The sequence below is a fragment of the Eptatretus burgeri genome, chromosome 14 (genome assembly GCF_056783735.1).
Source record: "Eptatretus burgeri isolate ZD-2024b chromosome 14, Ebu_testis_v1, whole genome shotgun sequence".
Taxonomy (NCBI): Eukaryota; Metazoa; Chordata; class Myxini; order Myxiniformes; family Myxinidae; genus Eptatretus; species Eptatretus burgeri.
Genome location: NC_140974.1, coordinates 40,248,471 through 40,265,936, shown reverse-complemented (window position 1 = coordinate 40,265,936; position 17,466 = coordinate 40,248,471). Strand labels below are relative to the sequence as shown.

Sequence of the window (17,466 nt, the reverse complement as noted above, 5' to 3'; positions counted from 1 at the left end):
CAGACATTAAATTCTTCCTCTTCTCCAATGGCTTGATTTCCAATCATCAATTTGGTTTCAGACAAGGTCACTCTACCTTGGAATATGCTGCTTCTGCTCTCCCAACAATGGATGGAGGTCATCAATGCCAGACAGGAAATCCGAGCCGTATCCCTGGACATATCACGTGCTTTTGACACAGTCTGGCACCCTGCACTACTCACCAAACTCTCTTCCCATGGTATCCACGGCCATCTCCACTCATGGCTCGCAGACTTCCTCTCCTGTCGCAGTCAACGTGTAGCCCTAAATGGAGTTCTTTCATCCCCTCTTCCTGTCCAGGCTGGAGTTCCTCAAGGTAGCGTTCTGGGCCCTGATCTTTTTTCGGTTTTCATCAACGATCTCTCCGACTCTCTGGAAAATCCTCTATATCGCTTTGCTGATGACTCCACCCTCTGCCGTACCATCTGTCATCCCTCAGACCGGCAAGCAGCAGCTTCTTCACTCACTGCAGTTCTGGATAAAATCACAAACTGGTCAAACACGTGGAACATGTCTTTCAATCCGGACAAATCTCACACTCTCATTATGTCGCTCCGAAAGGACCGTTTAGAAACCCCCCCATCCACTTTCTCAACAATCCTCTGGAAGAAGTCCTTTCTTTCAAGCTTCTGGGTCTCACTACCATGACCTTTCCTGGGAAAGTCACATTTCCAACCTCGCCTCCAAAGCCAGTCGCCGACTGGGAATCCTCCGTCGTGCAAAGTCCTTCCTCGGCCCTCCTGAGCTCCTGACCACTTACAAAGCTTTTGTCCATAGCCTGATGGAGTACTGCTCTCCCCTCTGGGCTGGTGATCCTGCCTCCCACCTTTCTAGGCTTCACGCTGTAGAAACCAAGGCATTTTGGATCATTGGCATCTCCCGCAATGAGACTGAGTCTTTGGGCCTCTCATTCAATCACTGCAGGTTGGTCGGTTGTCTTTCTGTCTTCTACCGACTCCTCTCCAGCCTTGCCCCCCCCTGCTCTCTCTGCGATTTGTCCCCACCACATTTCTCCAGGGCGCTCAAGGTCCACCAACAACCCCCTTCTGGGAAAACTACCAAAATCACGAATCACTGCTCACCTTCACCCTTTCATTCCTCTTTTTTCCCGCCTTTGGAATAAACTCCTTCACTCTATTCATTCCCATTCTTCCCTCCAGGCCTTCAAAACAGCTGTTCTCCACCACCTCTTATCATCCCCCCATCCAAATCCTTGATCTTTTCTAGCTCTGATAATCCACCCAAACCCACCTCCTTCAAATTCCCTGCTTTCCTTCCTGAAAGTCCCTGTAATGTCCATCTTCTAATCCCCATGTTCCCCGTCCCATCCCTCTCCCTTCCACAGATCTCCTCATGTGTCTGTTCCCCATTGTTTTGTCCTTCCCACTCCCTCCCCTCTTGTCTCATGCCCCCCCTAGCTGTGCGTTGTGTGTTCACTCTTACACGAGCCTCGACAAGATATACAAAAAAAAATAATCAAGAAGATGGCTTTTCAGTTCGTCTTCAGTAGGTCACGTTCGCCTCTGTTGTAGGGGTGGTCACGTTCCCCTCTGTTGTAGGCGTGGTCACGTTCACCTCTGTTGTAGGCGTGGTCACGTTCACCTCTGTTGTAGGCGTGGTCACGTTCGCCTCTGTTGTAGGCGTGGTCACGTTCGCCTCTGTTGTAGGCGTGGTCACGTTCGCCTCTGTTGTAGGCGTGGTCACGTTCGCCTCTGTTGTAGGCGTGGTCACGTTCGCCTCTGTTGTAGGCGTGGTCACGTTCGCCTCTGTTGTAGGCGTGGTCACGTTCGCCTCTGTTGTAGGCGTGGTCACGTTCGCCTCTGTTGTAGGCGTGGTCACGTTCGCCTCTGTTGTAGGCGTGGTCACGTTCGCCTCTGTTGTAGGCGTGGTCACGTTCGCCTCTGTTGTAGGCGTGGTCACGTTCGCCTCTGTTGTAGGCGTGGTCACGTTCGCCTCTGTTGTAGGCGTGGTCACGTTCGCCTCTGTTGTAGGCGTGGTCACAACGGGGTCTGTCTCACTTCCTTTGCACTGTGAGGAAGGCTTTGAAGTTGCTGTACACGGTGAGACGAGGATGCGAATACATTTCCGATTTAACGCGATTCCCAGAAGCGAAATCTCATTTTAACTTTTTATTTTTTTTATTTCCTCGAAAAGTGACGTTTTAATTTCTTTACGAGAAGATGTGTAAAAGGTAATACAGTAATCTTTGATCCCTTACCCTTCGTTATGTACGGCTTTCGCATCCTGAGGTAAACCAGGATTTCGTGGTTGTGTGTCGACGTCTCTGCACTACGAAGGGAAAAAGGTAAAGTCCGAAAATGTTTAAAGTGATGAGGAAAGATTTTGTCCATATACGTCCAGTGTTCCGTGATTGGGTGTTTGTCGTTTCATTCCGAATTCGGAAGGCTTGTTTGGTTAAAAGGGCGGAACGCTGTCCCATATACCCTTCTGTGTGGAATTCCCCGGGAATTGGCGGAACTCGATCCCTAAGGGTTTTCCTCAACTTGGCAACATTTGCTCGTTTACAGACACGCACGAGTTTGTGTCCCCGCTCTTGTTTTCCCGCCTTCTCGTACAGCGATCTGCAGCTATTTTGTTTCTATACATCCTAAACATTAAACGAGAACAGCACTCGGTGGAGCACATAACCCTCCGCCATTCTGAACAGTTCACGTCTTGTATGCCACTGATAGGTCGGATCTGAATCCGGACATCAACCGAAATCGAATCGGCTTGTTCTCGTCACCGAAGCAACTCGTCCACCAAGTTTTGTCACAAGTCGTCACAAACGTCACAAAAAAGTCGTCACAAAACGGAATCAATTCTTCCTTGTCACACACCCAAAGTGTCCACCAAGTTTCATCCGAATCCGTCCACAACTTTTTTCAGATATCGTGCTATAAATATATAATTTTTGGCCGTATCTCTCAATGGTGAAGAATCACTGAAAATTTTTTTCGAGTAAGTCGGATCCGGATCTTCACTAAAATCGAATCAATTCGTCATTGTCATACACCCAACTTGTCCACCAAGTTTTGTTGAAATCCGTGCATAACTTTTTGAGATATCCTGCTCACAGACACACAGACAGACGAACAGATGTGAAAACAACCTCTGTACATCTTCGGTCGTGGAGGTAATGAAACTACATTGAGATTTATGGCGTTATTCCCAAAAAAAGTTTGAATTTTGTTCGGTGCATGTGGAATATTTGTTACATTTACGAGAAGTTTTCTGTGATATCACATGTGTAGGAAAATGAATGGCCTGATATTGATTTTCATACCGGTCAAAAGCATTGAGTACTCTGGTTCATGGAAGTTCCACTTAATGCGCCTTTTACTTTTATCCCAAAGGCATGAGGGACGACCCCACAGCCGGCAACATTAACGCAATTGGCTTCTCTGCATATTATTTGTGTATTATGTTGGAAACCCCCCTCCCAAAGTTTAATCTGAGATTTTTTTTTGTTTATTTATCACACATGTAGATTGTCTCAAAGTTATGGCAGAAGTGGATACATGAGATCCATTAAGATTTACTCTAGCTACAGAAATTACATGCGCAAATACATATGCCCAGTAGTCCAGGCATTATCTAGTACTAGTGCATGACCGTAGGTGCGTGGCCGTACATGCAAAAAAAAAATAAAAAAACTTTCAAACCACGTGCCAGAAACAACAACTACACAGGCTGTTCCTTCGCTCTCACGTTCCCATACGCGCGTGGCCGTACGTGCATGGCCATACGTGCAAAAAAAAAACTTTCAAACCGCATGCCAGAAATAACAACCATACAGGCCGTTCCTTCGCTCTCGTAAACGACGACTGGATTGGGGCATTGTGTTTATCTATAAATGCGCATAAGAAATCGAGAAATTTTTCAAATACACCAAGTCATCACTGTCCGGAAGTAGTGCGTGCCCGTACGAAATGTTCACATGCATGCCGCGAATTATCGCTTGCATTGAAGTAACAACTGATGTGAGACTTACACACACAGAGTTAATTAAAATCCAAATTAATCTTCAGCCGTTTCTTCTGCACGACACCTTGCCTCGCGTCCAGTGTTGTCTGCCAAGCGAGCAGCTCGTTCTTCATCCGTTTCTTCTGCACGATGCCTTGCCTCGCGTCCAGTGTTGTCTGCCAAGTGAGCAGCTCGTTCTTCATCCGTTTCAGCTGCACGACGCCTTGTCACGCGCGTAGCGTCGTGTGTCAAGCGAGCATCTCGTTCTTCATCCGTTTCTTCTGCACGGCACCTTGCCTCCCGTCCAGTGTTGTCTGCCAAGCGAGCAGTTTGTTCTTCATCCGTTTCTTCTGCACGACGCCTTGCCTCGCGTTCAGTGGTGTCTGCCAAGCGAGCAGTTCGTTCTTCATCCGTTTCAGCTGCACGACACCTTTCCTCACGTTCAGTGTTGTCTGCCAAGCGAGCAGTTCGTTCTTCATCAGTTTCAGCTGCACGACGCCTTGTCACGCGCGTTGCATCGCGTGTCAAGCGAGCAGCTCGTGCTTCGCTAGATTCCATTGCGCGTGCATGACGCGCAGCTTCGTTCCTTCCCTGTCGTAAACGACAACTGGATTGGGGCATTGTGTTTAAGAAAATCGAGAAAGAAATCGAGAAAGTACAGAAATCGAGAAAGAAAGAATACAGTAAATCGAGAAACAATACAGTAATCGTCACTGACTGGATTGGGGCATTGTGTTAAAGAAATCGAGAAAGAAAGAATACGGTAAGTCGACAAGTTCTGTCACCAAAAAAGAGGAAGAAATCACCTCCACAAGACGTTTTAAAAACACTTCTGGTGAAAAACAATGAAGAACGAGAGGGGGAGCACTCGGGAGAGTGCAAAACCTCTGCTGCCAATACTGCTGGGTCACTCAAGTGAACCTTATATCTTATTCATTAAATATGTCAATAGTGCTCACAGGGTTATAGTTCTTTTCTCCAACATTTTTTTTTGGGGGGGGGGGGGTTGGAAATCACTAAAAACATGAAGAAATGCAAAAAAAAGAAATCGAAATTTTGTTCAAAAAATTTTTTTTTCTCTAACAATTTTTTTTTGGGGGGGGGGGGGGTGGAAACATGTATAAACTTATAACATGTAGAAATGCAAAAAAAAAAATTTTTCTCTAACAATTTTTTTTTGGGGGGGGGGGTTGGAAATCACTAAAAACATGTTGAAGTGCAAAAAAAATTTTTTTTCTCAATTTTTTTTTTGCGGGGTAGGGGGGGGGGACAAAGTCCAAAATCTAATGGCATGATCCTTGGACCATACCTAAACCCCCCCACCAAGTTTCGTAGAAATCCATCGAGGAGTTTTTCCGTAATACTGTTCACAAACAAACAAACAAACAAACAAACAAACAAACAGAAAGGGGTGAAAACAGTCACCTCCAATCTTCGATGGCAGAGGTTAATAAATCGAGAAAGAATTAAATACAGTAATCGTCACTGACTGGATTGGGGCATTGTGTTAAAGAAATCGAGAAAGTACAGAAATCGAGAAAGAAAGAATACAGTAAATCGAGAAAGAATACAGTAAGTAGTCACTATCCGGAAGTTAAGTCCTCACTGCCCGGAAGTTCGTATGTCGCAGTTACGATTATTCGCAATTTAGTTTTAATTGCCAATTATTCTATTAGCGCTAACGTATTTTGCCTTTTCGCAATGTCATCGCAAGGAAAAACACAAAGAGAAGAGAAGAGAAAGACAAAAAAAAAAAACTTTCAAACAACCACACCGCCCGTTCCTTCGCTCTCGTAATCGACGACTGGATTGGGGCATTGTGTTTTCTATAAATGCGCATAAAAAATCGAGAAATTATTCGAATACACTCAGTCATCACAATCTGGAAGTCCGTACGTTGTAACCCGTAATGGGGAACGTGGCTGAGAATCTCTTCTCCAACGGCCACCTACGCAGCAACATGTCCTGTGATTGGTAACAAAATGGCGCATCGGCCACGCCTACGCAGAAACGTGTCCTGTCATTGGTTGGTAAATAAATGGCCATAACTTGGGAAGCACTCGTCGGATTAATATTGTTGCGAATTCGCGCCCGCCGGCGTGCGATCGGCCACGGTACTCGAATCGCGAAACGTCGCCCACCCGAAGGACAATTCAGTCGTGACCCTCCGGGAACTACCACCCAGAGCCAGTCACGGGTGGAGGTTTAACCTCACCACAACTCAGTCCGCATTCTACCCATGCGAAATAGGGTCCGATCGCCGAATGGTCGATTTACCGAAGTACTCGCGCGAGTAGCGTACGGAGGAGTTGTACCACGCCACAGGTAGACTCCGGACACGAACTGCTTAAGCGGCTCGTTCCGTGCTGCAGAGATAACTGAGCGGAGTTATCGTCGACCTCGACGGTTCAGATTATTTACCGGGCGTTTTAAACCCACTATCAATCCCTTACGTGATGCAAGATGGAGATTCAATAAAAGGAAGGAGACGAGCAAAGCGGGAAACAGTTCAACAAGCAATGCACATTTATTACGGAAACACGGAATGCACGTATATTACATTCAAGACAAAATGCAACAAATAACAGTCAAGACAAAAGCAATACGACCGAATAAAAGGGCAATTATTTATACAGCTCTACTTGTCGGGACTCGGCGCCACATCACTCATTCCAAAAAGCAAAGGAAAGAAAGCCACCCTCACAGGCAAGGAGGCAGACAGGTCCGTGGACCAAATGTGCGTGGAACCTGGAGGAGCGGCCAGGTCCACGAGACCGAGAAGGTCTTACCCGCATCCTCGTGACTCGATGGCGGGCAAGCCGCAATGTCCGTGCCACTGCGCCCCGACTCCGTGCCCCTGGCGTGGTTGGCGAGCCCTCTCCGGCGTGCTCCGCGCAAGCAGTTTGGTTGGCACCACGTTTAGGGTGGGGGAGGAACGGGGCCCGCCGGCACTATCTCAGCGCGGATGGTGGAGGGGGGGGGAAATTGCTGATGCTCAGAGAGAGGGGAATGGCTGGCTGGCTTGGATCCCGTGACGAGACGGCACCAACGACGAGACGAGCGACCCTCACACAGCAACCTCGATGCCGACCGCCGTATTCACTCGACTCGAACTCGAACTCTTCACTCGCCCCGACCAGCCGCCTGCAACTTTTCGAGTCGCCTTGTGCTCGCGTCTTTATAGGCTGGAGGAGGAGCCTATATGCAAATTTCTGGATCAAAACGCGAGTGGAGGCGGGGCCACGCCACCCTCTGTTCAGCCATTGGCGTGGCAAAAAGGGGCGTGAGCCTCTTTTGATCCGAATTCCTCTCGTAAAGAATCCACATTCATCGCGCTTGGAGGCGGGGCCATGCCGCCCGACGCTCGCCCATTGGACGGAGAAAAAGGGGAGCGTGAAGCCTTCCTGATCCGAATTTCTCCCTCGGAAAGGCCGCCATTCGCACTCGCGGCTCGATGCGTTCGGCACCAATCGCCGAACGGGCCCTGGACAGAACGACGTTTGGTGTTGACTGGTGGTGTGGTCGATGGTTGTAGAAGGAGATAGGCGAAGGTGGTGGGGGGTTTGCTGTGGTGGTTTGGTAGTTGGTGGGCGTCGTTTGGGAATGGTGGTGAAGCGATGTTTGCGGGATAGAGTTGTGAAGGTAAAGGTAGTGGCTGTTTGCGTTGTTGGCAGCTTAATGGTCCAAAATAACAATAGAGAAAGAAAAATGGCTAACTCAAAGCGTCGCAGCCCGGATGAATCATACATATACCCTCTATACAACGGGTTTGGGCTAACTACACATGAACTTACCGATATATCTCACCTGAGGACTCTTTATGGTGTAATGCCAATTTCCACAACCGTAACAATATGAAACCTTGAAAAGGCACATCCTCAGGTCCCCAGCAATATCAGGTCAGGTCAGGTATGGGAGCATGTGCCAGAACAGCGCGTCGCTGCGTCCACTTTCCGCCGGTACTCCAGGGGCCTCCGTCTGGCCATCCCCCAGGCTGATGCCAGGCCCATCCCCATCTCCTTGAGATGATGGTCAACCTGCTGCAACCATGAGGCACGTGGTCGGCCCACTGGCCTCCTCCACTCATGAGACTCCCTCGCTGAGAGAATCTGGTGAGCAGGATCAGCGTCAGGAAAACGAGCCACATGTCCATACAGTCGCAGCTGACGCTCACGGACTATGCAGGTAACAAATCTCATCCGAGTCTCTCTCAGCAACCGCTCGTTGGACACAAAATCCGACCAGCGATAGCCAAGGATTCTCCGAAGAGACCTGGTACCAAAGGAATTAAGTCTCCGTCTCAGATCCTTGGTCAAAGTCCAAGTCTCGCACCCATAGAGCAAGACTGGAAGTACCAAGGACCTGAAGACTCGGACTTTCGTCCTCCCGCACAGGTACCGGCAGCGCCACACCCCATGATCCAGTGAATCCATGACTCCCCAGGCCCGACCCAGACGTCTATTGACCTCCGGCTCACAACCTGCGGAGACATGAATATCACTGCCAAGGTAAGTGAATCTATCCACGACCTCAACATCCTCACCACAAACAGACACAGACAGGACAGCAGCATCCAAGATGTCACCGAAAGCCTGGATCTTAGTTTTGACCCAAGAAATCCGTAATCCCAACGGCTCCGACTCCTCATTCAGCACCTCGAGGGCCCCCAAGAGGATGTCTAAAGTCTCCGCAAAGATGACTGCATCATCTGCAAAGTCAAGGTCCGAGATCTTGACATTCCCAAACGATGCACCGCAGCTTGATCTCTCTGACATCCTCCCTAAAATCCAGTCCATACAAGTGCTGAAAAGTGTGGGGGCAAGTACACATCCCTGACGAACTCCAGTAACAACTGGAAATAAGTCAGAGATGGTACCACCACACTTCACAGCACTCTCAGTACCAGAGTAGAGTTCAGACATCAGATCGATCAGTTTCGGTGGCACCCCACGACCAAGAATCCTCCAGAGGACATCCCAATTCACTGAATCGAACGCTTTACAGAGATCAACATAGGCTGCAAGCAGCCCCTGCCGAAACTCTCGTCTGCGTTCGGTGAGGACACGAAGTGCAAGGATACGGTCAATTGTTGACCTCTTTGGTGTAAAGCCTGACTGCTCTGGACGCTGGTGCTCAAGCAGATGGTGGCGAACCCTATCTAGAAGCAAAGACCTTGCCCGGCACTGAGAGCAGCGTCACCCCTCGGTAGTTGTTGCAGTCTTGGCGATCACCCTTCCCTTTCCAGAGAGGGACAACAAGGCCCCTCTTCCAGTCAGTTGGGATGATGCCTGTGTTCCAGGCAGAGCACAAAACTGCATGCAACGACACGAGTGCAGCATTTCCACCAGCCTTGAGAAGTTCGGCATGGATGCCACAGATCCCTGGAGCTTTGCCCCGTTTCAACTGGTTCACCGCAGCCCGTGTTTCCACAAGCGATGGTGGACCACAGTTGATTCGAGGGTCAGCAACAGGGATTGTAACACCCTTGACGTCCAACTCGACAGCTGGGGGATCAGCCTGGTACAACCGCTCAAAGTAACCGGCCCAGCGGGCCTTCACTTCAGACTCCTCTGTCAAGAGCCTACCACTCTCTGCTCGAACTGCAGTGCTCCGAGGGATGGGCTTAGATGAACGTAATGCGCGAATTCCCCTGTAAGCGGGACGAGAATCACCTGTCCACAGGTGATGCTCTACCCCCTCACAGATTCCTTGCACATAGGCCTCCTTGTCCACCCTCAGTGCACGTACAGTTTTACGCCTCAGCTCCCTGAACAGCTCAGCTCTGCCATTCAGCCTGGCCCTGCGACTCTGGTCAATGGTATCCAGTGTCCCTTGAGAGACAAAATTCTTCTTTGCCCTGCGGTGAACTCCAAGGCATCCACCGGCAACATCAAGGACGGTGGTCTTGAAGGTGCTCCACAACTCTTCAGGACCCCCCAAAGCACCCAGACCCCCCAAGTGTCCACTCAGCCTGTTCGCAAACTCCTCAGCTACTCTCTCATCCCTGAGCTTGGCAACATCTAGCCTAGGCTGGGATGGTACCATTCTCCAGGATTTAAGGTGCAGCTTTAGAGTTGCTACAACAAGCCTGTGGTCAGTATTGAGGAACTGAGCACTCCGGTGGACCCTGCAGTTCTGGATCATCCTCCAACGACCGTCAATGAGGACATGGTCAATCTCCTTTGCCACACCGCCAGCGTTGGAATACCAAGTCCAGCGATGAGCTTGCGGGCGCTGAAACCATGAACCAGCCACCCTAAGTCCACGACTTCTTGCAAAGTCAAGGAACTTAGTGCTATTCTGGTTCATAGTTCCTGACCCATGGGGACCAACACACACCTCATAACCATCCCTATCAGTTCCAGTCGATGCATTGAAATCCCCCAAGACTAGAAGTGTATCTCGTCTGGGGCACTGATCAACCACAGACGTAGAATGTGTCCTTCACGGTGAGATCACTCGCCTCAATCGGAGCATAAATAGAGACCAGGCAAATGACACCTAAGGAGTGGCGAATCCTTAATCTCATAATACGCTCGTTGACCGGTGTTAACTCAATTATCATTGGGGTCAGCTTATTGGACACAGCTACAGCAACTCCTTGGGTATGGTAACCATCAGAGCGACCAGACCAATAGTAGGTGTAACCACCCACCATTATCTCGCCGCAATCCGGTCTCCGAACCTCAGAGAGAGCTGCAATCCCGATGTCCAAACGCTTGAGCTCAGATGATAACAGAGACAGGTGATCATCCTCTCTTAGGGATAGGACATTCCAGGCACCCACCCGAAGGGACCGCCTCAGGTTAACCCAAGGAGACCGCCGTCTGGTGGACGACACCTCAGCACCACTCCGACACACTCTCCCGCAATCTGACCCAGGGATGTTACCCCGTGGTTTCCCTCCTATCAAAAAAGGCACATTCTCAAGTCCCCAGCAATATACCTGGCAAGTTTCAATTAGATCGGACCAGTGGTTGTCGAGAAACAGCGGTCACACACACACACACACACACACACACACACACACACACACACACACACACACACACACACACACACACACACACACACACACACACACACACACACACACACACACTGCTGGAATTATAGGTAGATGACAAAACTAGTATGACAAATAAGGACTGAACCTCACACAAATTGCAACAGAAAATCTGATAACTGTTCATCTATGTATAATTCCAGCAGTGTGTGTGTGTGTGTGTGTGTGTGTGTGTGTGTGTGTGTGTGTGTGTGTGTGTGTGTGTGTGTGTGTGTGTGTGTGTGTGTGTGTGTGACCGCTGTTTCTCGACAACCACTTGTCCGATCTAATTGAAACTTGCCAGGTATATTGCTGGGGACTTGAGTCTGTGCCTTTTTCAAGGTTTGATGTTGATCGGACAAGTGCTTCCCAAGTTATGGCCATTTATTTATCAACCAATGACAGGAAACTTTGCTGCGTAGGCGTGGCCGATGCGCCATTTAGTTACCAGTGACAGGACACGTTGCTGCATAGGCGTGGCCATTGGAGAAGAGATTCTCAGCCGCGTTCCCCATTACGGGTTACAACGTACGGACGGACTTCCGGATAGTGATGACTTACTGTCTTCTAATTTCTCGATTTCTTATGCGCATTTATAGATAAACACAATGCTCCAATCCAGTCATCGTTTACGAGAGCGAAGGAACGGCCTGTGTGTTTGTTTGAAAGTTTTTTTTTTTTCACGTATGGGCACGAGAGAGTGAAGGAACGGCCTGTGTAGTTAGGACTTCCGGATAGTGATGACTTCCTGTATTCTAATCATTTCTCGATTTCTTATGCACATTTATAGATAAACATAATGCCCCAATCCAGTTGTCATTTACGAGAGCGAAGGAACGGCCTGTGTGGTTGTTTGAAAGTTTGTTTTTTTTGCACGTATGGCCGCACGTATGGCCACGCACGTATGGCCAGGCACACGAGAGCGAAGGAATGGCCTGTGTGGTTGCTGTTTCTGGCACGCGGTTTGAAAGTTTTTTTTTTTTGCATGCACGTACGGGCACGCGAGAGCGAAGGAACAGCCTGTGTGGTTGTTGTTTCTGGCACGCGGTTTGAGTTTTTTTTTTTTTTTGCACGTACTGTCATGCACGTACTGGCATGCGAGAGCGAAGGAACGGACTGTGTGGTTGTTGTTTCTGGCACGCAGTTTGAAAGCTTTTTTTGTTTTTTTCCACGTATGGCCACGCACGTACGGGCACACACTAGTTACTCATAAATGTGTCCTCTATAACATATAAAAAGTCCTACTGAATCCAAGTGGTGGAATTTTATTTTATTTTAAATAAATTAAAATTATTTTTATTATCTTGCCAAAACGAAGTTTTTGCAAGATATGTTAGTCAGCTTGCATGTTTTTTTTTGTTGTTTGTTTGTAATCACGTATAAAAAATTCTGCAGAGCACAGTTATCATTGGTAATTTTTGTAACTTCGCATATCAGAGGCCTATAGAGGTCCCTTTCAGTGCACAAAATTTTGAAGGTCAAAGGTCAAGGTCACTTTGTCGCAAATCAGGGGAGTCGACGAAACCCTTATTTTTTGAGTAATTTTGATCGGATCGTCTTCAAACTTCATGGGAATATAGTTCATGGTCTGGCGCTCAGCTGATAAATTTTTGGTGGCGATTGGCCTTGACCTTCATATGTTTTTTTTTTTTTTTTTTGGTCTGTAATCACGTATAAATCACTCTGCAGAGCACAGTTATCATTGGAAATTTGTGTAACTTCGCATATCAGAGGCCTATAGAGGTCCCTTTCAGCGCATAAAATTTTGAAGGTCAAGGTCAAAGGTCAAGGTCACTTTGTCGCAAATCAGGGGAGTCGACGAAACCCTTATTTTTTGAGTAATTTTGATCGGATCGTCTTCAAATTTCATGGGAATATAGTTCATGGTCTGGCGCTCAGCTGATTAATTTTTGGTGGCAATTGGCCTTGACCTTCATGGTTCGCGCCTCAGGTCAAACATATTTGACCCCAAGATAAAATTTTCAAGTTTTAGGAACCATATCGTGTAGTACCTCAAATTGAACACCTCGATGCGTGCTTTCTAGATATGTCAAGCTTGAGACATTATGACGTCATTTGGTGACGTTATGAGGCAAAAGCATATTTTTCATGGTTACTCTGTAGAACGATTCTCATCGGAATCTCTTGTAGGCAGATATTCCTCAAGGAGTCGCTCCTGGTGGATAGCAGCTCTGTTCACCTCAGTGTGACCTTAAAGAAGTCACACGTGGTCACCTTTTGGCAAGATACGGGTCACCCTGCGGGTGACATTGGTTTATTTTTTACTTATTTTATTTAACCAAAATGTTTCTTAACCATACTCTGGTACCACTTTTTGCAACTTTATAATGGGATATTTAGCAACGCTCTAACTATATATGTAATACTAAACACATATTTCCATGGGAAGATGGTCTGGTTTTATTATTGAGATGACCCGTGCCTTCAGATAACACCTCTAAATGATTTAAATCCATTTATTATGGCCTGGCATATATACGTTAATAGTGCATGCACTGATGTTCAACACAACTAATAATGTGTAACGATAAAAAGTCATGTGCTTCTGAAGACATTATTTTAAAGTAACAGCACAATAATACTATATAAGGCAACATAATATTTTAGGTTGAATGGTAACTCAACCACTGGTTTAATCATCGTCATCGTCATCACATTCAGTCTGAAATCAATTTGTACACCCTGATCCTTTGCAGTTGCTACATGCAACAGAGCACATGTCGTGCTTCTTGCATGTGCACCTTAGACTGCTGCAATCTGTCTTGCAGCTGCATCTGATGACCTGCAGGAGTTCCTGGGGAGCTGGTGGTAAGTCAGTTTGGACAGGGATGAGCCCCCTATCACTTTCTTTCCATCCCCAGTCTGGTGGCAGGAGTTCATCCATGGTTCCCTTCCACTGCTGCACCTGGTAGTACACATGGAGACTGTGGTATTTGCTGCTGCAGAGGTAGGTGGTAGGCTCTGTGGCTGTACATAAGAAGTTTGAGTCGCCACCTTCTCACAAAAGTGCTTGTGTCGTAGTGAGTTGAGTCCCTCCCTAGGCTTATCATTGTACAGGCAGACCAAAGCATTCTCTCCTGCTGCCACAACATCTGCTGTGGAAGCTGACGGTGTGTCAAACACTGTCGCTTGCTCACGGAAGTCATCACTGGTTGTGAATTTCTTGAGGGCGGCTCCTTTACCAATGTCATACAGGCGGGATGTAGTATCACACCCAAGGATCGCGTGGATGAAGAGAATGTGGTGCACACACTGGGACCCATTTGCTGCTTGAGAGCCTTGATGTTCCAGACACGTGGGATCTTTGTGCTCTTCTTTGGCTCAGGTTGGAAGAAGAGGTCATGTGACTCGAGCTTTGTATGGTAGATAAGGAGCATGAGCAGATCTGTATCATCACCGATGTGCACAGTGTTTGTTGTGGTTGCAGACTCCACTGCTTTCTGCACTATGAGGAGATCAGCATAACCTGAAGCATGATACGTCTGACAGTTCTTCTTCTGCAGTTGGCCACTGAGCATGTTGATGAACTGTTGTTTGTTTGTCTTGTTTGCGAGGAACTCGTCTTTCTTCATTGTAACAGGCATGCCCTCATCAAAAGTGACGGTTGCTCCAGTCCTCCTACCTGCTCGTCTCTGGTGTGTCATGTCCTTGGTGGATGTACCCTCATAACCATTGAAAATGACAATTTCCTCCCCATACTTTATTGTGGCATACTCGGTGTACAACCTGCAGATGTTATTGTATGTGGATCCACATGTCCATGGGTTGCGCTGAACAAGTGCTCCACCATCCAGCATGTACTGAACCTGGCCTGTGATCCCTGGAAGGTCAGGTGGGAGGAGGGCCCAGATGGCATTGAAAACGACAATTGCCTCCTCATACTTTCTTGTGACATACTCGGTATACAACCTGCAGATGTTATTGTATGTGGATCCAGGTGTCCATGGGATGCGCTGAACAAGTGCTCCACCATCCAGCATGTACTGAACCTGGCCTGTGATGCCTGGAAGGTCAGGTGTGAGGAGGGCCCAGATTGCATCTGCTAGCACTGGCTTCTGTGGCTGTCGAAGCATTAGGGAGGTGTCAAGCATTGCTGGTGGATGACTGCACATCTCATACTTGAATACTGACACCAAATCTCGTGATGCTTTTGCAGCAACTGTGAGTCAATGGAAAAGTAGTTGAGGATCCACCTGCACTGCTTTGCCACCAATCTTCAATGATGATTGCGTGCTCAAGGTGATTGCCTGATCCCTTTTCATGAATGTGTACTCAGCAGTGGTGTGTCCATCCATGCTGGCCAAGATGGTGTTCCCGATGGTCTTTGCCTTGTCTACATTCACAGTAGTGTGTGCATGGACCCCAGTCGAGACACTACGCAAGCTTGGATCAGGGAAGAAGGGGTTTCTTTCATGGAGATAGTTCAGAACTGCGTGTGTGTCCTTCAGGTCACGTACTTGCCTTGCATCTGTCACGTCCTTGTTTTGCTCACCAGTGTTGTAATTGACTCCTGTTATCTCTTGCATAGCATTTTTGACTTCAGCGCAAGCTAGCATGGTGAGGAGCCATGTTACACGCTGCTGTTCTGTCATCCCTCGCCCTTTTGTGAGGTCACCACTGGTCTTCATGCTTCTCATTAGCACTTGTTCAATGATGAGATCTATGGACAAGCCAGCCCATAGGCTATCACTTCTTCTGACCACATGGAATCCCTCTTCAAATCTCTGGGAGACATCTGGATGTTCCTCCTGGTGCTTTCACATCCGCTGCACATAGATCCGAGCCGATTTCGTGTAGAGATTGTGCCCAGATGCTGCCATAAAATGAAGCATTTCTGATATTGCCTTAAGGTGCAGTGCCCAGTTTCCAGTACGTTCTGCTCTCAGAAACTTGCGAAGTATGTCTACCATATCCATGTACTGCAACCAGAGGGCAGCAGTCCTACTAGAGGATTTCAGGGATTCGGTTTTGTTTCTTAGCAGTTCCTTTATTCTGAGCACCACATCAGCATGACAAGCTTCCTTTGCAGGCACTGATCCCTCCATCAAATGTTCATAGAGGACAGCAACTTCATCCAGATCAGGGTTTCCCGTCCCATCTCTATCTGGAGTATCTTCATCTGATGACATCTGTGCATCAGTGATCTCCTGTGAATCTGCATCTTCTGGCTCATCAGACTGTTGAGGGAGAGCCACATCAAGTGCGTCAGACACAATCATGGCATTGAGGACGCCATCGACAAGGAGGTGTGCACGCACAGCCCATGCAATTGCCTTCCCTGTCATCATGTGCACCACAGCGTAGTCTGCATAGACGAGCTCCAGAACTTCTTGTAACCCAGATCCAGCCATTAAATGCCTGATGGACCCCAGGAAATTCATCTCAGTGTGGAAGCCTCCAAGTCTCAGGACTATGTTGCTCAAGTCGCTTCCTTCCGGTTCAGCATCGATGATCAAGAGGGCCTTCCACCATAGTGGTTGATCAAAGGTAATGATTGGTGTGGCATTGTGGCGGTGGGCATGCTCACTTACAAACTTCAGTGTTGAAAAGATGCATGTGGTGTCACTGGGATTCATGTCGATCATTGGAAGTAAGACGAAGGATGATTTCCCTGGATGATTGCCATGCTGTACAAACTGCATCATCCCAGACCATGCTGGCCTTGGTGAGGCAAAATGATAGATGTCTTCCATATAAGATCCAGGTCTGCTGTTGGGTCTTGTCCCTCCATAGTGACAAGCTTCTGGTACGTCACTGCGTCTGTTCCACTACCTACTTCCTGTGGAACAGAATTGGAACTCTTCCCACCATGGATACATCAGGGGTGACCTTTGCTCTGAGGATGGGATTGATGGTTTTGGTAGCTGGTGTAATGGCAGCAATCATCCCCATACCATGGAAGGTGTTGTTGCCATCCAGGGTGTGAATGTTGTGGTCCACATTTTCGGGGGCATACTGGATGAACTCACCGGAGAAGCCAGGAATGTCAGTTCTAAGCGACACCACAGCATTGCGAACAAATCTTTGCACCTCCTTGTAGGAGCAGCAGAATCCAAGCTTGTGAAGCGTATCGACCAGGAAGCGTGATGCAAAGTGGTGGTGGACCTGGACTCCTAGCTCAATCTGCAGTGGCACCAGAATAACTCTTGGGCGGGTCGCCTGTACGATTGCTTGTCCGATGGAGGCAGTTTTCATGCCGGCATTTTTTTTACCCCAAGCAACCCTTTCAGTAGAACCCTGAGGCTTTCTGGAAGAAAGATGATGGCATCCTCTTCAGACTTCAGTGATTCACAGTCAGGATATACATCATGGTATGTTTCCACTGATTTGATGTCATTTTTGATAAGTTTGGCAGCAGTTTCAATAATCCTCTTCTTCTCTGTTTCGGGATCAGCTTTTATGTAAGCATAAAA

General features: G+C 47.9%; 1 protein-coding gene and 1 pseudogene across 1 annotated transcript in view; one reads left to right on the top strand and one right to left on the bottom strand.

Annotated features, from left to right (window-relative positions):
• Positions 1-2,018: 2,018 nt before the first annotated feature.
• The window catches only part of LOC147013014 (uncharacterized), a 53,383-nt gene continuing 37,935 nt past the window's right edge, over positions 2,019-17,466 (top strand). Inside the window, exon 1 of the mRNA XM_085854449.1 lies at positions 2,019-2,326. The gene's annotated coding sequence lies outside the window, so the exon portion shown is untranslated. The remainder of the gene's footprint in view (positions 2,327-17,466) is intronic.
• LOC147013016 (uncharacterized) lies at positions 13,339-17,248 on the bottom strand (annotated as a pseudogene).